At 44.9% G+C, this 24,307-nt stretch overlaps 1 long non-coding RNA gene across 1 annotated transcript in view; it reads right to left on the reverse strand.

Moving 5' to 3' along the window:
- Positions 1–383: 383 nt before the first annotated feature.
- Positions 384–24,307, reverse strand: part of LOC128339455 (uncharacterized) — a 29,137-nt gene continuing 5,213 nt past the window's right edge. Inside the window, exons 2-4 of the long non-coding RNA XR_008313042.1 lie at positions 14,568–14,659; positions 10,755–10,936; positions 384–1,268 (exon numbers count right to left, since the gene is read on the reverse strand). This is a non-coding gene — a long non-coding RNA (uncharacterized LOC128339455). The remainder of the gene's footprint in view (positions 1,269–10,754; positions 10,937–14,567; positions 14,660–24,307) is intronic.

Here is a 24,307-nt window from a genome sequence, read left to right on the forward strand (position 1 = left end):
GTCCTGCACACACTCCCCAGAGTTCAGATGGTGAGTTCACGGACCAGCAGTTCAATTCAAATTCAGCTCAAATTTGAACTGAACTGCAATAAATGTTTTCATGCACATCTCTACTCTCTAGGGAGCAAGCCCCCTCGAGTTTGATGAGACTTATTTTGGAATTGCTTAAAAAATGTACTGTTGTTTTTGTTTGTTTTAAAGATTCCCATCCATGTAAAGTTTCATAGCAGTGTACAAAATCTAATCAATGTCAACAGCAAGCAACCAATTAAATAGTAGAAATGTCTTTTAAAAAACATCAACAAAAAATCCCACCAGAACAACCCATGGTTCTCATTTCTATATTTGCCAATATTATTTTATTTCAGCTCTGCTCATGTTAGGTTTGCATTGTACTTTGTAATCAATCTCATGTGCTTTTAAGGCAATACAGGTAAAGTTCAGGTGCCCAGCACCAGATGGAAGACTACAGGAAGTGCATCAGGGATGGAGTGCAAGTTAAAGGAAGGACAATAGCAGCTGCTAATCTCGGTTTTTCCCCCCCAAGTTGTTTGTAGTTAGAAATGGTGGTTGTTAGCACTGCAGTCGAAGCTGTAGCAGAGCATGGCCAAGGCTGTGGATGGACAAATCTCAAGTAAGGCTTTTACACCCTGCTCCCCAATTCCTGCTGTCTTTTACTGGAGTCAGGCACTGCCAAATAGCAGGCAGAAGTTTCTGTTCTGTTGACCAGACAAGCAGAAGGCTAGATTCAGGGTATTTATATTAGGACTGGCCAGGCCAGAGGCTTTGTAGTGCCTGCCAATCACAGGGGCCAATGCTGTGCACCTCTGTTCCCTTCTGTCCGTAAAGAGGGCTCTGATGCTTGAGTATGTACAGATCCAGGTAACGCATAGGGCTGCCAGGTCCAGACGGTGAGAAAAGTCAATATCCATCACCAAAAAAGTGGAAATAGAGGATGCTTTTCACCAAAAACAGGTCTGCAGAAAGTCTCCATTTTGCATAAAATTTGCATATGTTTATTGGTATTATATAAATGCAGAGTTCTCAAGGCCCCTGCTTCTGACCCTTAAATTCATCTCCTGGTTAGGTTTGCCACACACACGCGGTCCTTTGTCCTCCTTCCCCAATGGTCACCCAGCCTGCTCTCCTCAGCCAGGTCAGCAACTTCACTTCTTGGTCAAGGCAGGGCAGCCAGCTAGCTACCAAGCCCGGCTCTTTGCACGCTGCCGCAGTGGTGCAGGCATGGTCTCGCACTCGCTTGCTGTTCTCTATGACGACAAACATTTATATACCGCTTTTCAACAGAAGGTTTCACAGTGGTTTTCAAATAAAAATAATAAGATGCGTCCCTATCTTCAAAGAGCTCACAATCTTAAAAGAAATGCAAGGTAACACCAGCATCAGCCGCTGAAGGGATGTTGTGCTGGGGTTGGATAGGGCCAGTTGCTCTTCCCATCATAAACAGAAGAGATTAACCATTTAGAAAGGTGATTTTTTACTCAGCAGGTGTAACTGCTGTATATAATGCCCTGTATAAAAGTCCCTAGTTCGCAACCCTAGTAACTCATTAGATTACCGGTGCTTTTTAATTTATTAATAAATGATCTAGAAGCAGGGGTAAGCAGCGAGGTGGCCAAATTTGCAGATGATACCAAACACCTGAAGTAGTGCGTACAATTCTGGTCACCACATCTAAAAAAGGACATTGTAGAACTGGAAAAGGTGCCGAAGAGGGCCTAGAGCACCTTTCTTATGAGACAAGGCGAAAATACCTGGGGCTTTTTAGTGTAGGAAAAAAGACGACTGCGGGGAGACATGATAGAGGTCTATAAAATCATGCATGGTGTGGAAAAATTGGATAGAGAGAAATTCTTCTCCCTCTCACATATCACTAGAACCAGGGGTCATCCCATGAAATTGATTGCCAGGAAATCTAGGACCAATAAACAGAAGTACTTTTTCACACAACGCATTATCCACTTGTGGAATTCTCTGCCACGAGATGTGGTGACAGCCAACAACCTGGATGGCTTTAAGAAGGGTTTGGATAACTTCATGGAGGAGAGGTCTACTAGTTGGAGGGTTAAAGGCCACCTCCAGCCTCAAAGGCAGGATGCCTCTGAATACCAGTTGCGGGGGAGTAACAACAGGAGAGAAGGCATGCCCTCAACTCCTGCCTGTGGCTTCCAGCAGCATCTGGTGGGCCACTGTATGAAACAGGATGCTAGACTAGATGGGCCTTGGGCCTGATCCAGCAGGGCTGTTCTTATGTTCCCAGCCTTGCTGATTGCCCTCCACACAAGAATGCCTAATTGGCCAAGCAAGCTACCATTTCAAGAAGACGGTAGCCATTTAGAAAGAATAACTGGCCAGTGGCACATAGCAGTGCAAGACCCTTACTTGTTTAGCATACAAAGAGTTTGCAGGTATTCTTTCTTTACCTCACCAAAGCTAACACCTGAGACTTGCCCCAGTTTCAGTGGTGCCCGAAGGGTAGGGCTTTATTCATCCATTTGTTTGTTTATTCTTTATTTCCCCATATGAGTGAATGGTCAGCCAAAAGAGGGGATGAACTCAAGAACATAGTTGGGTGTGATAGTCAAGGACATACATTATATTCAGTATGGAGAAGATTTAGGGGGTGTGGATCAATTAAGCTCCTCCCCCAACTCCTATATGGATTCGAGATGAAATCAAACAAACATCAGATTTGTGATAATAACCAGAGAGATAAGCAAAAGGTATAAAACAGAGAATAATGGAACTATTTTATCTTGGAATGGCTAAGTCTCTAGGGAATTTTTAGAAACAGAAATATAATAATATAAGTATCACTAGAGACATCAGTCAATATCATTTTTAGATGTTCAGCTCAATCACTTGATATTCAGGGAAGTACCTAGATTTCTCTGAATCCCCTTCAAATTTCACATCCTTTTATGTTACGGAACACTAGATCACAAGCGGTTCCAGTTGTTTAACACGATATATAACATTAAAAGATAACAGCTGATGGAGTGATACAAAGGAAACGAGGGTCCTTGTGACTTTCCTAGTAATGTGGGACAGGGAATTTCCACACAGGGGTCAAACCCAATGTTACATGAGAGCATTATGAGTGGAACTTCCAACATCTCTTTCTTTCTCGAAAAACAACCATGGGGCAGGAATGTGAACTGGGGTCATAGTGCAAGGGGTGCAACTCCAACCCCCCAGAGTCTCCAAATCATCTCCCTGAAGCTGCTATTAGCAGTAGAAGATAAATTTAAACTGTGCCTGAAATTTTTTCCCTCGGCACCAACTTGTGGGGGTGAGTTTAAATTGGGAAATCAGACAGGCATACAGGGTAGGGATGTGCACGGAACCATGGCGGTAGGGGGGGGCTCGAAGGCGGGGGGGATGCACTTACCCCTCCTGCTGCTTTTCCCCTGCCGGCGTCCTTTTTTTGGAAAGCTAATCAGGGCGGCAGCATACCTCCCTGTCACCCTGTTGCCCCCGTTGGCCGGAAGTGGCCGGATATGACAGGTGCGTTGGGGACTTCTAGTCATATCCGGCCAACGGGGTGGCAGGCAGGTATGCTGCCATCCCAATTAGCTTTCTAAAAAAAGGACGTCGGCGGGGGGAAAGCGGCGGGAGGGGTAAGTGCACCCTCCTTCGCTCTTAAAGTGGCGCCCCCGCTGCCATTGAACCGGCAGAACCACCAGTTCTTCGAAACGATTCGGAGGCCCGTAAAAGGCCTCCAAACCAGTTCCATGCACTTCCCTAATAAAGAATTAGGCCTTTCTGCTCCATAAAGGTAAAGTGTGCCGTCGAGTCAATTTCGACTCCTGGCGCCCACAGAGCCCTGTGGTTTTCTTTGGTAGAATACAGGAGGGGTTTACCATTGCCTCCTCCCGCACAGTATGAGCTGATGGATGTCTTTCAGCATCTTCCTATATCACTACTGCCCGATATAGTAGCAGCGGAAATCTGAACTGGCAACCTTCTGCTTGTTAGTCAAGCATTTCCCCACTGCGCCACTTCAGGTGATTCTCTCTGTCCTATATCATAAGTCCTAAAGCAAATTCCCATCCCATCCCCGCCACTTTTTGAAAAAAGCAAAGGCATTGTGAGTTCCAGTTGCAGAACTCTCACATCATGTTGTCTAGTTTGTTCTCATGCCACATGAGATCAGAATTCCCCCTTCTGATCAGCTGTTGAAACATAGGAGCTCTGTCCTCCTTTACATCTGCTTTCTTTACTGGAAGGATTATGAAGTGAGAAACCAGAGTCTAATTCAAATGTTCGCTTTTTTCCTTCTTCTTTTTTTGAGGCAGCAAGCATGAATTGTCCCCTTTGCTAAGCAGGGTCTGCCCTGGTTTGCATTTGAATGGGAGACTACATGTGAGCACGCTAAGATATTCCCTTTAGGGCAGGGCCCTCCTGTAGATTTTTTTAAAAACATTTATACCCTGCTTTTCCTCCAAGGAGCTCAGAGGAGCTACATGGTTATGTTTATACTCACAACAACTCTGTGAGGTAGGTTAGGCTGAGAGATACATGACCGGCCCAGAGTCACCCAGTGAGTTTCATGGTTGAATGGGGATTTGAACTCGGGTCTTCCCGGTCCTAGTCCAACATTTTAACCACTACGCTATGTAGGACATGCTGTGTAGATGTTGGCCTGCAATTCCCATAATCCCTGGCTATTGGCCACTGTGACTGGGGATTATGGGAACTGTAGTTCAAAAAACAGTTGGAGGGGCCAAGGTTGAGCAGGGCTGCCTTGGAGGATGGGGCTGCTCTGGGAAGAGAATCTGTGTGCTTGCATGTGTGCTTGCATGCAGAAGGTTCCAGACAGGCGCAGTTCGTGAACGCACCTCCGGGGTGGCGGCGGGCGGCTTCTTTAAGGTAAACGGAGCCGGTGCTCTGTGCCGCCCAGCAGCCCCCGTGGTGGGGAATCACCTCCACCACTCACCTGGCTCCCACGGAGGTGAGCCCCTGCCAGCGGCCATGTGAATGGCGGAGGCGATTCCCTGCCGCGGGGGCTGCTGGGCGGTACGGAGCACCGGCTCTGTTTACCTTAAAGAAGATGCCCGCCGCCCCCCCCAGAGGAGAGTTCATGAGCCACACCTGGTTCCAGATTCCCTCCCTGGCATCTCCAAGATAGGGCTGAGAGAGATTCCTGCCTGCAACCTTGGAGAAGCCGTTGCCAGTCTGGGTAGACAATACTGAGCGAGATGGACCAATGGTCTGACTCAGTATATGGCAGCTTCCTATGTTCCTAAGGTTGATCCTACTTCTTCTGACCTGATGTATAAAGATATATAAACACCCACAAAGTGAAACTTATGTATTGTACATTATTTATTTATTGAAACTTCTTATATACCTCCTCCTCTAAAGGCTCTAGGCCGTGAACGACAGAAAATACCTGGCCTGGTGAAACAGGTGTGTCTTAAGATGGCATTATCACTGTTTTGGAAAGAAAAAAATCAAAGCAGAAATAAAAATAATCAAAGCACGGTTGGTTGGTCCGGACTCCGACCTGGAGGTAGATGACTCAGAAGATGAGGGAGAACTGGCTGCAAAAGAGGATTCTACCTCTGATACTGAACCCCGAGAACCATTGGTGCCAGAGCCATCAGAGCCTGTTACGTCTTCAGAGGATTCCACAGGATCTTGCGCCCCATAGGGAGCAGTTAGCCCCTGCCCTGGAACCACTCGTCACCCCCAAGCCCCTAAGAGAGGAGGTGGGGCGAGTGCTGGCTTGAGCACTGGTCACCAAAGGAAACACCAAGAGGCTACCAACCACCTTTACTGTTGCCAATGTGCTAGCGTCAGACGATGTAGCTGATATCAGCACTGCCCATTTCATTTTGTTTGTTTGTTTGTTTGTTTGTTGTTAAATTTATATACTGCTTTTCATTAAAACAATCCCAAGGTGGTTTACACAAAAATTAAAAACAAGACTATTTAAAAAGGCACAATTAAAATATTAAGCTAAAATATAAAACAAATCTGACTAAAATGTTTCAAAAGACAAACATAAAAATTGTACAAAATACAAAGAAGCAGCAGTAGAGACAATCATCTAAAAGCCTGGGTAAAAAGCCAAGATTTAACACGCTTTCTAAAAACAGTGATGGAGACCAAGCAGCGAATAGCTACCCCGGAGAGCATTCCAGAGTCTGGGGGCAGCAACAGAGAAGGCCCTGTCCCGTGTGTATGACAATCAAGCCTCCCTCATTGTTGGCACCCAGAACAGAGCCCATTCAGATGACCTCGTCAAGCAGGCAGCAACCCTTGGGAGCAGGAGGTCCCTCAAGTATCCCGGGTACAAACCGTTAAGGGTTTTAAAGGTCAAAAACAGCACCTTGAATTGGACCCGGAAACAAATTGGTAGCCAGTGCAGCTCTTTCAAAATGGTTGTGATGTGAGCCCACCGGGCAGCTCCAGATAAAACCCTAGCTGCCGCAAACCCTAGCTGTGCCCTTGGCATCTCCCAGCAGGCAAGTGGCTCACTAGCCATCTAGAGGGTTTCCTTTCTCTCTCGCTTGGTGTGTAAGAGAAAAAGGAAGCCATCCAAGCAGCTAGTGAACTGTCTGCCTGTGCTGGGGCTGGATCGGGCCAGTTACTCTCCCCCTGCGAAATAAAGAGAATCACCACATTAAAAGGTGCCTCTTTGCCAAGTTAGCAGGGGTTAATGCATCAGATTAAGTTTTCCCTAGCATCAGGATAAGTGGACGGGAAAACAGTTACAGGCAAACCTCGTTATCCGCTGATCCATCCTCCGTGGTTTCACGGATCCGCAGTTGGGTAATTGATACCCGACCTTGGCATACACTGTAAAAAGGGGGTCAACAAAAGGTTAATTCCACGTATCTGCAGATTTAGGACGGCTGGAAATTACCTCAGGGGTCATTTCTGTTTGCCATTTTAGGAAGAGGAGCCATTTTATAACTCATTTGTGTAAATAATTTAAAAAATTCGGGGGAAACACGATTTCCCCCACATTTGGGACAACAGAAGGGCATTGCTGAATGCCTGAAGACCTGCGAAGCAGAGTAGGATACTTATTTCTCAATTTCTAGGGCTGTTTCCCACTGTTTCTGCCCACTTCCCATGCTTCCACGAACCGAACCCCACCCCCCACCCCCAAGTCTCATTGACTCAATACCTTGTTATCCATGGTTTCGTTATCTGCGGTAAAATGCTGGAACAGAACCCATGCTGATAATGAGGTACGCCTGTAGCGTGTTTTTTTTTTTAAAGCACTGTGTGTATTATTTTATTGCTCGTAAAACGGGCTTGCAGTTTGCAAGCCTTCCTCCTGTACAGAGGTGCATCTGGGTAATTTTAGAGCCTGGACCGAAAGGTCTTTGGAACCCCCCCCAAAAAATTCAGCATCATCCCCCTAAATGCGCACACTGTGACACATGCAGTATTTCTAACACATGGGGTTTTGAGGGCACAAACAGCAACTGAACTCACAAGAATGTAAGGGTATAAAACAGGTATATTTATGCAAATATGCATTAGCAGAAAGGTTTCAACACACAACTTAACATAGTCCCATCCCACATATTTCTTTCCCCACTCCCTGCTCTGTCTCTAAAGCAGAGGTCACACTCAGCTGCTCGGTGCAGTGGCACGGCACGACAATCATACCACCCAGGATGGACTAAAGAGGATTTGCCCCCGCCCCCGGGGGTCTGGAGGCCCTGGACTTTGGCCCGGAAATCCAGGGGTAAGAACGCCTCTGCTCTTGTACCATGAAAAGACCACACACTCTCCCTTCACTCCTTGCTAGTTGGTGGCCAGGAGAGTTGCTTTGTTCTGAGCATGTAACAGTGTTGCTGCCAAGAATCCCTACAAATTCTAGGAGTACAGCTAGCTCATTTCAGGCACTGGGCCTAATGGCCTTACAGGGGCCCATCCCTTGTTACAGGGCCCACTTATCAATAAAAGTTTTTAAAGCAGTTCACACAGAAAAATAAATTTCACATAAACAAGATGAGAGTGAAGAGTTCAGGGCCAACTAAATGCAAGGTTGTGGCAAAGCGTGTATCTTTCATCACGTTCTCCTGGACATGTGCCCTAACCTGTATCTTGCAGGTTGCAGCCACAGATATAAGGAAGTTCTGCAGCAGCCGTTTGGGACGCCAGCCTCTTGAGGGACCAAAAAAGAGAGCATGGGAATTGTAGATAGGCTGCATGGTGCGAACCTGGCACAGCCTCTGAGGCTCACCTGGTGAACCAGTGGTTGCTGCCTTTCAGCCTGAACAGATTATCCAGCAAGAAGGGAGAGGGCGGAAGAAAGAAGAAGCCGACTCTGTGGCTTGGGGTGAGGACTTTTGCAGGCCACGCTCTTCCAGAGAGATGTTGGGGGGCTCCCAGCACACACTAGGAATGGAGCAGAGGGCTCTGGGGGGCTCTGGACTTGTCCTCGAACGTCCATCCTTAACAGCACCATTGTCTCAGAGAATGAATGAGAAAGATGAAGGAAGATCTTTGGTGGAAACCTTTCCATGTTTTTCAATATCGTAAGCGGGTTTTGAGCAAATCTGACACAGATAGAAATCCAGTGGACTGAAACAATATACCTTGTTTGTCTCCTCATAATTCTGTGAAAGTCCAGACTTCCTGTCTGTAAAAGGACTCAATAAAACTGCCAAAGTTTTGAATAAATTTCATGCTTTTCCAATGGGAGAGTTTTCCTGCATTTTCCAGGAAATTGAGGAATTTTCCCATGGGTTTGATTTTTCGTGTTAGTATGGGTGAGGTCTGGAACCTACCTTTCTATCTTCTGTGGTTTGATCTTGGAATTTCATGTCAGTGAGTGAGTGTGAGTGATGCCCAAGCAGCTTTATGTATATAATGAGTCAGACTGCTGTAAGAGGCAGAAGGCAGGGACAGTTGAATACTATGGCCACCTTAATACCAGCTTGTTCTTGTTTGAGATTCTGCTATTTATTAATTGCTTCTCTGGCACTGCAACCTACATCTCTATTCTGAATACTGCGGAGGTATTTTTTGGTTGCACGCCTTTGTGGTTGTACACAAATGAGAACCTTTCTTCTGGCATGATGACATGAATGTTTTGATTCTAACAGAGATCTGGTTGATGAGGACTAGGTACAGGGCCTTTTTGGTTGTGGCCCCTCAGCTTTGGAATGCCCTCCCGGAAAAACTCCACTATATTCCCTCCCTCAGGATTTTTAAGAAACTGCTGGAGACAGTTTCTTTAGAGAGGTGTTTTAATATTTTAGCTGCAGCTTATATCTGGTGGGTTTTAATTTTTTTTAACTTGTAATTTTAAATATGATTTTAACTGAGGCTTGTTTTTAGCTCATTTCTATTAACTTTATTAATTCTATCTATATTGTTTTCATAGTGCATTTATTTTCTTGATTTTGTAAGTTGCACTTAGTAGCAGTGTACTGGAGGAGTAGGGTAAAAATATATTAAATAATAATAAAATAATAATTATTATTATTTTCCTTGCTATGAAATATGTGCTCAGGGCTGGCCAAACCCAACAGGCAGCTGTCTAGGGTGGAAAATCCCAAGGACTCCAGACTAACTGGAGGTGGGGGTGGGGGTCCTCTGGAAAAACACAGTTCTTGCTGCCACCTCCAACTTAATAGACAACATGGTCTTAGGTATAAGGGCCAAGATGTGTGATGAGGTCAAAGCTCAGTGGCAGAAAACATACTTTGTATGCAGAAGATTCTAATTCAATCCCTGGCATCTCCAGTGGCATCTGCCCATGCCCAGTAAGTACCTACAAGGGTTGGCACAGGGGGAAAAGACTGAAGCTTCTGCTCTGAATTCCTTCATCCATGTCACATGAACAGGCAGGGACAGGTGATGGGAAAGATGTTTGCCTGATATTCTGCAGAACTACTACCAGTCATACTCGACAGTACTGAGCTTGATGGACCAATGGTCAAACTCCAGTATATGGCAGCTTTATGTCTTCCATATGTTCTTCTAGTTTCTGGATTGCATCTCCCATGCAGGTAAATATAGGGGATACTTTCCCATGCATTGGAAGCGTCCCCCTTCCCTTCACTCCACTTATTTATAGGGCTGTGTGAAGTTTCGGTAGCCGATACGATTCGGAAAAACGTCTACCCAATTCGGCCACCGAAGCTTTGATTCCAAACCAGTCTGCCAGTACTATCGAAATCAAAGCAACCATGACCAAACTGGCTGGATTCATTTCTGGAATGCTTCAACTGCTGCAGCCCCTCCCCGCTTCTTTGCTACCCACCCCCACCCCCTGTAAGTAGTTCCCAGGCATGGGCAGGAGACAGCCCTGCTCTATTTTTATCCAAGCACAACAAAATAGCAGAATTGTCCAAGACATTATTTTAAAATGACTCCTGGAAGTAGTTTCTCTCCCTGCCGTTTTAGGAAAGGCACAGGGTTTCTGGGAATTGTAGTCTTTTCTGGGGCTGCAGCCATTGCAGGGATTCTAGGGAAGAAGTGGGGGAAAATTACTTCAGGACAGGAGGCATTTTAAAATGGTGCTGAAGAAGACACAGCTACCGTGCTGCACTTGGATAAAAGTAAAAATAGTTCCAGCTTGTCTTCTGCCCATGTCCAGTAAGTATCTATAAGGATCAGGGGTGGGGGTTGGCACAGGGGGAAGAGACTGAAGCTTCTGCTCTGAATTCAGTCATCCCTGTCACATGAAACAAGATACAGTATAGGGGAAATTATTTCACCTGGAGAAGCACAAGCATTTCAGCTGATCTTGGTAGTACCTCAGATTATGCAAGTGGTATGTAGCAATTCAAAAGATGACAAATTCTGCGTTGTCTCTGTTGAATCTTGATTACTCATTTCGTCTCCACACACATATTGGTATTGGTAACTGTTGTACTAAACAAGGTTACATACAGCTCCCTGGCAGGACTCTAAGCACAAGCCTGCAGCAGGATTTCTCCTGAGGGAAAAGAAGGAAAGGGAAACTCAGCTGTGCTTAATGGGACAGTGCCCAGTTAATTCGCAGTGCCTGAAGACACAGGACTACATAGGAACAAAGGAAGCTGCCTTATACTGAGTCAGACCATTGGTCCATCTAGCTCAGTATTGTCTACACCAAGGATTCTCAACGTTGCGTTCCCAGATGTTACTGGACTTCGACTCCCATAATCCCCAACTAAAGGCCACTAGGGCTGGGGATTATGGGAGTTGAAGTCCAATAACAACTGGAGACCCAACGTTGAGAATCTCTGGTCTGCACAGACTGGCAGTGGCTTCTCCAAGGTTGTAGGCAGGAGTCTCTCCCAGCCCTATCTTGGAGATGCCAGAGAGGGAACTTGGAACCGTCTACATGAAAGCATGAAGGTGCTCTTCCCAGAACGGCCCCATCCCCTGAGAGGAGTATCTTACACTGCTCACACATGTAGCTCACATTCAAGCTCAAACGTCATGAACCTCACCGCCCACTGAGAGCATCAGGAGAGGTCGGTCTGCATTTGCCAGCGGCTCGTCTGGCGGCTACTCAGGGATGGGTGTTTTCCATTGTTGCCACGAGGCTTTAGAATGCGCTCCCTAGTGAAATAAGAGCCTCCCCATCTCTGACAATTTTTAAGAAGTCTTTAAAGACACATCTGTTCACCCAGGCTTTTAACTGATATTGTTTTGATTGTTTTAATGTTGTTTTTAGAATATTGTTTTAAAAAAATTTAAATTGTGGTTTTTTTTTAAATTTCTTGTTCTATTTTTAACTGGTGTTTTACCTTTGTTTTTATCTTGTTGTAAACCGCCCAGAGACTAAGTTTTGGGCGGTATAAAAATATGTTGCATAATAAATAAATAAATAAATAAATAAATCCAGTATGGACCCTACTTAGCAAAGGGGACAATTCATACCTGTTACCACAAGACCAGCTCTCCAGTCTGCCTTTGAAGACTGTTTGGAAGCTTCAGTTTCAAAATACAGTCATTAAGCTGCTAATGGGGTCAAGCATTGGGGTCACATCTTGCAGAAGATGTGATTCCACTGCAGCTCCATTGGCTTCCAGTCTGCTTCTGAACACAATAGCTGCTACCAACCTTTAAAGCTCTCTGTACCTTGGAACCTGAAGGAATCCTTGCTTCGACATTGGCCTGCCTGCACACTCTGATTTTTTTTTTTGTCAGTGTCAAGGGCTGACAATGTCTGTCTCTGACATCTGCATAGCAGTAGCTTATCCCTCTGGGATAAGTGGTCCAATCCATTGTTTAAATCACAGTATGGCTTGGAAATATTTGCTAGAAGGAGCTCTCCTTCAGGTTCCCCCACCTTCTGAGATGAGGCAGGTGGTGACTAGGGAGTAGGGCCTTCTTGGCCATGGCACCCCACTGGCAGAATGCTCTGACCAACTCTGATGTCATGCCAGCATCATGTGAAGACCCTTCTATCCTCCCCACTGCATGTTAAACTGGTTTGATCTGCCGAAGATGTATCTGTTCTGCTTTTATTGTTGTTGTCTGTTGCTTTTATTGCATTCATTTTGAGCACGGCAAGATACAAATGCACTAAACAAAATGTTCACATTTTCTTTTCCTCGCCCAGGGTTTGTGCGCTGGTCCGCTGCAGGCCTCTGTAGCAGGAAGCAGACTGCGACAATCTTGCAGGATTTTCCTAGCACAAAAGCTTAGGTGCTGCCAGTGATGGGGGTGGGGGGGATAGGGAGCTCTCTCTAAGTAATACAAGGTTGTTCTCATTCCCCTGACTCATCTTCCACTCCATCATTCTCCTTACACACAGACACACTCACTCCCATACATTCCCCTTGAAAATAATAAATGTTTAATTCTGGGAATCCAACTGCTATCATCAAGCTGCAGTCGGGGGAAACCAACGATCTGGGATCAATGTTGAGTCACCACCTTGACCAAAACATTTCACCTTTCCCTTTATAGATGACCAGCAACTGGACAACGTGGACAAAGACCCTTAGGGGGAAAAACCTAATTAGACTTTTTTTTTAAAGTGCTTTATTATTAATTTTTGCAAATCCTGTATGGAATTCAAAATGCATCCCCTTCCACTAGCTGCTGAATGATCACTCCGAGTTGTGCTGAATTAGCCCCCTGTATTATGATGTTCTTGGGGGTAGGGGTGGGGTTTCCCCCTCGTTTACTTGTTGCCTTAAAAATCTAATCAGCATTCAGGTCTTGTTCTCCCAAGTGCTGAGAAAGTCAGATCTTGCAAAGCCATAACTTCCTGGCTATATCTGCCTGTCAATAGCTAATTGAAGCAGACCAGTCTGGAGCGACCAAAGGCACGTGGAGGAATGCCAGGGATGATTTTCCGGAATTAGTTAAATTTAAGAACAGAGCAGCACAATTCCGAGGGCCTTAGCATATTGCTGCAGCACTGCATCACTCCACTACCATTTCACAAACGGAGATAGGGGCACACTTTGAACACCCCTTTTGGCACATTAAAGATCACTGCTGGAGTGCCGCCTCTCACACATGCGAATTACACGGTGCTGAATGCTCCACTCTGCCTGTCCTACCAGCATTTATTCTGCAACAATTGCTTCTTCTCCACTGATCCAAGAACAAAGACAGTGTTTGCTATGTTAGTTAAAGATCCATCTGAAAAACCTAGCTGTCTGACACTGTGTGATCACTATTCAGAACAGAACTCAGCAGCTCCAGCATGTGAAATGGCAGGCCATTCAATGAATCATGCCTTAATATGTATGCGCTTTATTTACTTACTTACTTACTTGCAATATTTCTATACTGCCCCAAACTTGCATCTCTGGGTGGTTTACAATTGAAATCACTTAAAACATTAAATCAATAAACAATTGAAATCATTTAAAAGATTAAAAACATTTAAAACCCAGTATTAAAATGATTTAAAACTATAAATCTACTTAAAAGCCTGGGTGAATAAATGTGTCTTCAGTGCCTTTTTAAAAGTTGCCAGAGATGGGGAGGCTCTTATTTCAACAGGGAGCGCATTCCAAAGTCCAGGGGCTGCAACGGAGAAGGCCCGTTCACGATTAGCCGCCAGATGAATTAGTGGCAGCCGCAGGCGAACCTCTCCAGATTATCTTAGCAGGTGGTGGGGCTCATGGTGAAGACGTTCTCTTAAATACCCAGGGCCCAAGCTGTTTAGAGCTTTATAAGTAATGAGCAGCACCTTGTATTTTGCCCGGAAATGTATCGGCAGCTAGTGCAATTCCTTCAACATAGGAGTAATATGGTCTCTCCTAGATGACCCAGAGACCAACCTGGCTGCTGCGTTCTGAACCAACTGCAGTTTACAGACTACATACAAAGGCAGCCCCACATAGAGCACAATGCAGTAATCTAGTGTAGAGGTTACCAGCAGTTGTACCACTGTTTTGAGATCATTCATCTCAAGAAACGGACACAGCTGGTGTATCAGCCGGAGCTGACAAAAAGCACCTCTGGCCACCGCCTCAACCTGGGACACCAGGGAGAGGTTTGGATCCAGAAGCACCCCCAGGCTGCGTACCTGTTCCTGCTGGAGGAGCGTGACCCCCATCCAGAACCAGCAGATCAAAATTGTCTCCCGAGTTCCAACCCCGCACAATAAGTACCTCCGTCTTATCTGGATTCATCCTCGGTTTGTTATCCCTCATCCAGCCCATTACTGCCTCCAGGTTGGCGTTTAGGGAGATTATGCCTTCTCCTGATGATGTTGAAATGGAGAAATAGATTATTGATATGCATGCGCACTAGAGACATAATGCAATGTATCCGTTCAGAGATGTAACTTTTAGACTAAAGAAGGGAGCAGAGCATTGGTGTCCAGGACTTCTTCTGAGGTGGGACAAAGGCTGCAATCCTATACCCACTTACCTGGGAGTAAGCCCCATGGGACTGGCTTAATCTGGGAGAGGGGCAACTGCTTTCCCTTCCTCCCTGTTCCAGATGCCCTTGGAGCTGAGTCCCGGAAGAATGAAACTCCAGCCATTAACACTAGCCAAATTTTAACAAGACAACCACACAAAACCAAAATGGATAATAATTTATTAAGGACAGATAACCAAAAATTCCCCAGTAAATGGGAACAGCTCAAGTATATGGTATTGGTACTCACTGAATATCCATTTCTGATAACTTTTTTTTTTTAACAGGGTACCTGTGCCTTTAACAACTGCATGATAGAATTTAGCAGGCAAAGCTCCCCGCCTCACTTCACCTTCATGCTGATTAAAGCTGCACCGGTTAGATTTCTGCCTGTCAGTTATTTTGTTTTATGTAACTTTACATTGAGAGAGAGAAAATCTTTTTTTTTAAACTGATAGCAAAGAGAAATAAGCAATTCAGATGTTATCGTGAAACTTATTCCAATACCTAATGAAAATAGTGCATCTCTCCACAAATCGTATATTTAATAGCTAAACCCGCTCTCCCCACAAATCCTCTAGAGGCTCTTCACACTGATCGTGTGAAGAGACTCAGTATGTTTTATAGCTGCTTCCCTCATAAACACAAAGTAATCTTATATAGATTTAACAAAGAGTTTATTCAGAAACAACTTTATTTTCACCTTCTCCATTCCCTCCCTTTCCCTTTCTGACTCCACCCACCATACTCTCTACAGGAACCTCACTGGGACAAACTTCTAAACAACAAAACATAAAAGACACTGAAGCTGTTCTCAGCCTGGGCTTTGCTGCCTGTGAGAACCGCCAGGAACCACAGCTAAGTCCAGCGCCAAAGCCCAGCTCCTAGCTGAGGTTAATGTGGGGTTTGTGATTATTTAGTAGAGTGCCAAGGAAGGTACCACTCCAGTTACAGAGTGGAGAGTTTAGTTGTTGCCAGGTTGGAGTGGTCCCAGAGATTAGATTTTTAAATGGGCCCCCCCTCACTGCTTTCCTCTCCTTCTCCGGGCCGATGCCTCTGCTAACTATGCCAACTAGTTACAAGGTGGAAATAACAGCAGAACCAACTAATACAAGGTTTTAAGTCTGATTTTTCAAAATAGGTATGCTACCTGGAAATACATTTCACTGAATACACACACATACACTTCACAATATATAGTGATATACATTGAATACTAAATATTTGTGCTATTTTTAAAGCCCAGAACACACTAGAAACTCTAGCGGTAAGAGTATTTATGCTGCTTAGCTAGATAGATGCTAAAATATCATGAGCTAGATAGCTGGGGATCTGGGATGATGATAATGTGACTTGCCTCTTGGGGGCCCCTCAAGGCAGCGGGCCCTGAGACAAATGTCTCCCCTTGCCTAACGGTAGTTACGCCCCTGGTTGTTGCAGCTATTTAAGTAACACACATGGAGATCACCATGGAGATCAATAAATCACTAAATTGATTTATTGGTGAAATACATTTGAGATAGGAAAGACCTATCCTATCAGCTACATGATGAATAGGTGTGTGTGGGAGAGAGAGGGAGGGAGGGAGAGAGAGATATGTTGCCATCTTCTCTCTAGGAGGAAAGGAAGAGGACTGACTCACTACAGGAAATACCTGAGGAGTCAAAGCAAGGGTCATAGAGCAAAGGTAAAGTAGGGACAGGTAAGGAGACCCTCACTAGCTACCTCTACTCCCCAAGCCCCTAGGATAGGTCATTAGGATAGTTGGTGCAAAAGGTCGATGCACTAGAATGCCATCTCCAACAGTTAAGGGCACAAATTTTCAAATCAGAGAACTTGCGTTTTGGGAGGTATACAAATATGTTAAAAATAAATAAATAGATAAATAGATACATAAAAATGCACCCTTACCCCAGCTACCAGGATCATGTTTCAGCATTGCTTGCAGCTTGCGCTGACACAGAGACAGGCTCCTAGAGTGCCATTCCCCTGGGGGAATCCCCCAGTCCACTGTGTGCCGAGCACACGATGCACTGTGGGCTTCTCGGAGGCAGGACAATGAGTTCTGTTTACCCACACTGCTGGGAGCAACGTGGATAGTCATCTGTGCTGCTCCCAGGAGCACTGGTCATGTCGCCTCGCAGCTTGCATGCCGCGGGGCTCAGAGCATTCGCCTGGGGAAGGTAAGTTGAACCCTGCCTCCTCCCATGCCGCCCAACTGACCGCGCATGTGGTTGTGTGAATAGCCCCACTGGATAGAATACAACATGGTATTATCCTTAAGTTAACACATATCTATCTTTATGTATAAGTATAATGTATCAGTATACATTAACATACATATCCCATTTCCCCCCTTCTTTCTTCCTAACAGATGCCCTGACTTGACTCCCATGGAGCTGCAATCGGGTCAGTCAGATGTTTGGGCAGATGTTTCCACAGACTGTCACATAAATGGAACAGGCCTGAATGTGGTAGGGCTTTCTCCACTCATGGGCGATTATAACAGAAGTGGACTCTTTTTCTGTTGCTGATGAACTAAAGGGCTTTCGCACATACTTCAGGTTGGGAAACACAGCTGTTGCAGAATAGAGATGGCCACTGGAGTGCTTTTATCTGCAGTAGCGGCCATAGAAAGACTCCATGACAGAGATAGGATAGATGGAGTGTCACATTTCCACAGGCAGAATCACAGGACTCCATCCATCTGGCAACTGAGCTCATTGGAATCATGCCCTGATTCTCCATCAAGGTCATAACATGTGTTGGTTTCTGATATTAATTTTAGTGTCAGATAAACCACATAATGGCCTGAAGATGACGGCCTTAGGGTGACCAGATGTGAAGGAGAGCACCTTTAATAGTTACAGGAAGATGGAGGGATTTTGGCCCACGTAGCTTGTCAAACAGCTGTGTGGAAAGTGGCACCAAATGAAATTCTCTTCCACTGTTAAAGGAACAGGAGCTTCGTCTTTGCTTTGGTCACTCGTCCTTGAAAGCTTTCCTCTGCCAAAGAGCGTAACATGCATTTGTCTGTAACCTTGACATCAATTTTTGAACTCACTTATTTAAATACTGCAGAAACACTGAGCAGATTCCTGCAAAAGCAGTCGCATTTTCATAGACCAGTGGTGCAGAAACACAAATTTCTTGCCATCTCTCTGTTGTGTGGATCCAAGCTTCTGTAGGTTTTTATTAAAAGCCTAGTATACTAACAACAGGGTAGGCTCCCAGCTCTTTGTTCTGGAGCAAAGTTTGTGATACTGTATTAACGCAACAGTTAGTACAGTTCATTCTATCTCATTTTCTAGGGAGGAGAGCTGGTCTTGTGGTAGCAAGAATGACTTGTCCCCTTAGCTAAGCAGGGTCTGCCCTGGTTGCATATGAATGGGAGACTTGATGTGTGAGCACTATAAGATATTCTCCTTCGGGGATGGAGCTGCTCTGGGAAGAGCATCTAGGCTCCAAGTTCCTTCCCTGGCAGCATCTCCAAGATAGGGCTGAGAGAGATTCCTGCCTGCAACCTTGGAGAAGCCGCTGCCGGTCTGTGAAGACAATACTGAGCTAGGTAGACCAATGGTCTGACTCAGTATATGGCAGCTTCCTATGTTCTATTGCAGCAAATCCTGGGTTGTATATCACCTGTGATTCTGCAACTGCATCACTTCAGTGCAGAAATGTTCCGTATGGGTACGGAATCCAGCTTCTGCCAAATCTAAGCTTTTTAAAGTTTCTGGCTCCGAAGGCCATGATGCCAGGGATTCAGCAGGGACAGCAGCTCCTGCTCTTCCCACACTCCATCCCCGTAGGGCAGGGGTGGCCAACCTGAGGCTCTCTGGCTGTTGTTGGATACAACTCCCATAATCCCCAGCCACAATAAACTGTGGTTGAGCATGATGGGAGTTGCGGTCCAACAATCGCCGGAGAGCCTCTGGTTGGCCACTTTTGGCATAAGCAAATGGAAGGAGCGCTGGTCTTGTGGTGACAAGCATGAATTATCTCCTTTGCTAAGCAGGGCTGCCCTGTTTGCATATGAATGGGAGACTAGATGTGTGAGCACTGCAAGACAGGCATGTGCACGAACCGGTTCAAAGGCCATGCAACAGGCCTTCTAACCGGTTCGTGCTGGCGCCGGTTTGCGGTTCGATGCCGGTGGGGGGTGGTTCTTTAAGGGCGGGGGGGGTGTACTTACCCCTCCCACTGCTTTTCCCTAGCCAGCGCTCCTTAAAAAAAAAGTTCTTGGGGTGGCAGGTACCTCCTTGCCACCTCTGCCCCCGTTTTCAGCCACAAGTCCCATCTGTGTGTGCGCATGTCGCACGTGTGCACGTTGGATGGGTGTGTGCGCACATGCGGATGGGACTTCCGGCCAAAAACAGGGGCAGGGGCGGCAGGGAGGTACGCTGCTGCCCCAAGAATGTTTTTTTTTTTTAAGGAGTGCTGGTGGGGGGAAAGCGGCAGGAGTGGTGAGTGCACCCCCCCGTCCTTAAAGAACCACCCCTGCTGGCATTGAACCGTGGAGCTGCGGTTCCGTGCACACCACTACTGTAAGATATTCCTCTTAGAGGATTTGGGCTGCTCTGGGAAGAGCAACTGCATGCAGAAGGTTCCACGTTCCCTCCCTGGCATCTCCAAGACAGGACTGACAGAGACTCCTACCTGTGTAGACAATATTGAGCTAGTTGGACCAATGGTCTGACCCAGTCAGTATAAGTTCAATATAGGGGCAGGGCATAGTGGCAGCTCATTTTCCTCCCATCCTCTGAGAGGGGGAGGGGGGAGAAGACAGCTCTGAAGACTCCTTTCCACTTATTGATGGAGAGGGTGGGAGAAGCCATGGCAGCCTGATGCCCTCTGATAAGCTTGAGGGGCCATGGGGCTCAACCAGGAGCATAGCAAGGTTGGAATGGGCTGGCCCTGGGACAAGAAGCAAAGATGGGTTCCTGGGCCCCCACACCTCCTCCTTCTCCCTCCCATGTCCTTGCTGTGGAAGAAGTTGAAGGACATGGTGAAAAACAAAACATTATCAGCACACCCTTTCTCTCGCTCCTGTGCAAAAATCACACACTCCGCACGTCTTTCATGCGTACTTCCCCCATGTACTTTCACATGCTCCCACACTTGTGTACATGCATTCCCCTGGCTCAGAAACATTTCTAAACATATATACCTACTACAGTCACCTCGTATATTCATACTGCATCAACAGTGAAGAGTGAGCTGTTGCCCTTCTGGTGGGGTCCAAGGAATTTGTCCACCCTTATTAAGTGATCGCTATGCCCCTGGGTTCAACACATCATGGGGGCCCCAGTGCAGGGCTTTGCCTCAGCGCCCCTTGCAACCTGGCACCATCACTGTATTTTTCAATGTATATCACTTTATAGCAGGCTTGCTCAACTTGGCCCCCCCAGGTGTTTTTGCACTACGACTCCCATAATCCCCAGCCATAGTGACCAATAGCCAGGGATTATGGGAGTTGTAGGCCAACATCTCTTTTTCAAGGAGAACATCAGGAATTGCTTTGAAGTTCTGAACCACATTGATAGGGAACCAGAGGAACTATGGAATGAAATCAAACAAGTTGTTGAATGTGAAAGAGACTGCCAAAGACCAAGAAACAGAAGAAAGCAAAATGGATGTCAGAACATATGGTGGAAATTGCCCAGAAGAGGAGAGAAGCCAAAGTCAAGGAAGATAAAGACCTCAGGAAGGAACTTAAGGAAGGAGTATACTGAAAATCTGTACAGCAGGGATGTCAACATCCAAGATACTCTAGAAGATATTCCCTACTTGCAAGAACCTCTAGTAAGGGAAGATGAAGTTAGATCAGCACTCCGGTCATTATCAAGTCGGAAGATTACAGGAATTGATGGGAAAGCTACAGAAATATGGCAGGCAACAGAAGAATAATCAGTCAAGGCTCTAACCAAACTATGCCAGCAAATTTGGAGAATGACACAGTGGCCAACAGATTGAAAGAGGTCAATCTACATACCCATACCAAAGAAAGGAGAATTAACAGATTGTGCAAATTATCACACAATATCATTAATTTCACATGCTAGCAAAATAATGCTCAGGGTCATCATATGCGGATTAGAGCCCTATGTGGAAAGGGAAATGGCGGATGTTCAAGCTGGTTTCAGAAAAGCCCAAGGAACAAGAGACATCATTGCTGATGCACGCTGGATAATTGAAAAAGCCGAAGAATATCAAAAAGAAGTCAATATGTGCTTTATTTACTACAGAAAAGCCTTCGATTGTGTCGACCATGTCAAGTTGTGGAATATCCTTTGGAAAATGGGTGTCCCAGAACATCTCATTGTTCTCATGAGAAACCTATACACAGGACAGGAAGCCACAGTCCAGACAGAACATGGTGAAACAGAATGGTTCCAGATTGGCAAAGGAGTAAGACAAGGCTGTATACTTTCTCCTTCTTTATTCAACTTGTATGCTGAACATATACTGAGAGAAGCTGGACTGGAAGAAGATGAGCATGGTTTTAAAGTTAGAGGAAGAATCATCAATAACCTGTACAATGCTGATGACACCACTCTGATAGCTGAGAATGTGGATGATCTCCAAGCACTAGTAATTAAAGTTAGTGAGTACAGTGAAAAAATGAGACTACGACTAAATATAAAGAAGACCAAACTAATGACAACGGGTATAGCAACCAGCCTCAGAATTGACAATGAAGACACTGAAGTGGTGGATAGCTTCTGCCTTTTAGGATTGACTGTCAACAATAAAGGATCCAGCAGTCAAGAAATACGCTGAAGACTAGCACTTGGCAGGGTTGCAATGAGGGCCTTGGAAAGGATATTTAGATGCCGTTTTGTGTCTACACCTACAAAGATTAGAATCGTTCAGACCATGGTTTCCCCTGTGACACTCTATGGATGCAAAAGCTGGACTTCAAAGAAGCAAGATAGAAAAAGCATTGATGCTTTTGAACTTTGGTGCTGGAGAAGACTTTTGAGGATACCATGGACAGCCGAAAAAACAAACAAATGGATTATAGAACAAATCAATCCAGAATTTTCACTTGAGGCAGAAATGACCAGGCTCAAACTATCATACTTCGGACACATCATGCAAAGACCCAGCTCCCTTGAGAAGTCTATAATGCTGGGGAAAGTTGAAGGAAAGAGAAGAAGACGACTACCAGCAGCAAGGTGGATGGACTTGATTACGACAGCAATGGATGCACCACTGAGAGACCTTAAAGGCCAAGTTGAAGACAGATAATCCTGGAGAGACTCTATCTATGGGGTCGCTAATAGTCAACACTGACTTGACAGCACTTAATCAATCAATTAGGCCAACATCTGCAGGAAGGCTGAGGTTGAGCAGCCCTGCTTTATAGGGTTTGCCTGAAAAGCAGAATATTAATGTCTCAAATAAACAAAGCAATGCCGATACCTGATCTTGTTTTCTGGGACAGAAATTGCAATGGTGTCACTGGCTATCTTTGTAATAAGGCTGCGGAGAGTTCTGATATTTGCCAAAGGATTCTGAACTTTGCCCATCACCTATGATGGCTAAAATTCAAAGATGGTCCATGTTACTTATAGAGATTAGCCTTCCACCCAACTATCTTTTTCATATTGTTTGAGATAATTGCTTCTGAAGCCTTCTGAATAATTACAGTTCAGAGGCATCCTTTCTGGTTGGTCTTCAACCTCTTTGATTTTGTTTTCTTTACAGTGCCATGGAAAAGGTTAATGGGTCTTCATTTCCTGTCTTATTGAATCCATCCTTCCCATTTCTTCTGAATTCAGGCATTAATTTCTAGTTCGTCAGCCATCCTCTGGTCAATTTAGTGAGACATTTGGATGCTTTGTCTTTATCCCTGATAGAAAAGACTGAAAACAGGGTCAAACAGTCTCCAATTGTTTGGCCTGGAGTTGGGTTCTCAGGGCTCATTATCTTCATTTAACTCAATTTCAGGAATGTCTTGTAAGATATCTGTCATTTAGGAAGTCAAATGGCATGTTTCAGCAATGTTCCATGTAACACTTTCACATTCACCTAATGAACTTTACTCTGCCAATTATGTCATTCTAATCTTGCTTTGCCCTTTCTTTGTTTACAAATTTATCTTAATTCATCCATCAAGTTGGTTCAGGAGTCTAACACCCATCTGAAGACCTTAAAAAAAATAAATTTAAAGGACTATTAGAAAGCTGGCCTCTGTTCTGCAGGGATATGTTTTTCCAAACATTCCTGCCATCTTTTGGACAGCATTTTTGAAGGGCTTTGTACTCCCAATTGGAAAATCTGATTTATTTATTTTTTTGGCGGGTTTGTATTCAGTAGTACCAACCCCCCACCACCCAAAACAAAGTTTTAATGAAAAGTGATGAATAATTCTCCAGATGTGAGATGTTGGTAAACATATTAATACATGGCGGGTGGGGAGATGTTGGAAAAAACCTAGGAGTTTTCTTCTATTTTCTCCCCCAAATCCTGATGTGAGGGAGAAAAATGAAAACAAAATCTTTTTAGTAAATATTTTATCTTTCAAACCATCAGTGGAATTGTTACTTTCATTATAGAAATGCTTGTTTCTGAGTGGATCTCTACGCAATCAGTTATTTCTAACCTCAGATAATATAATTGTCCTTGTTGGTTACCACAATGTTCTACTGTATTTTCAACTTTATTTTAACTTTTTCTATTCATCGAACAGCAAAAGGATCTGTTTAGGGTAAAGCAGCTTCCTGATCCTTATCTTTGTTTCCTAATTTCTGACACTAGGAATGTTGGTAATTATTGTTTGAATAAAAATGAAAGAGTTTTTTTCACTCTTTCCTACACACACACACACACACACACACACACACACACACAACTACATGTGCTATACCACTACCATATCTACCTGAATCAAAGATGACTCTGAATTTAAAATTACCCTCCTTACAAAATAAAAGTTAAACTTGCGTTTACTTGAAAAGAACAGGAATCTGAATTTAAGACAACCTCCTGATTTCTAATATTGAAAAACTTGGAAAAAATCTAGTCTTGAATTCAGGTAAATACAGTATGTTAAACATAATGCGTCATGTATGGTCAAAACTGCACATATTTCAAGTTTCCCTCAAATTTGTATACTTCTTCCACCAGTGAGAAAAAACCCACATTTCAAAATATCCGTATTCTTGAAAACTATGCATCTCCCCAGAATTATATTCATGTGGACTATCCAAAGTGTGTTCCCTCAACAAATGCATATTCTGAGATAAAACTAGAGTTGTACAGTTGCAATCTGAAAATGTTGCTTTCCCCTTTAAGGTTCTGGGGAGATGCTGCTGCTGCGTCAACTTCTCTTGCGCTGTTCCTCCATCAGTCCTTGCCTGACTTTCTCCTTCAGCTTCTGTAGCCAGCACCAGTGGGGTAGTGATGGTGGCCAACCATGTTTAAGGCGGGCAGCCGCCATTGCCACTGCCACTGCAGCTCCCTCCCGCCTCAGTTCTCATGC

This window comes from Hemicordylus capensis, chromosome 1 (assembly GCF_027244095.1).
Source record: "Hemicordylus capensis ecotype Gifberg chromosome 1, rHemCap1.1.pri, whole genome shotgun sequence".
Taxonomy (NCBI): Eukaryota; Metazoa; Chordata; class Lepidosauria; order Squamata; family Cordylidae; genus Hemicordylus; species Hemicordylus capensis.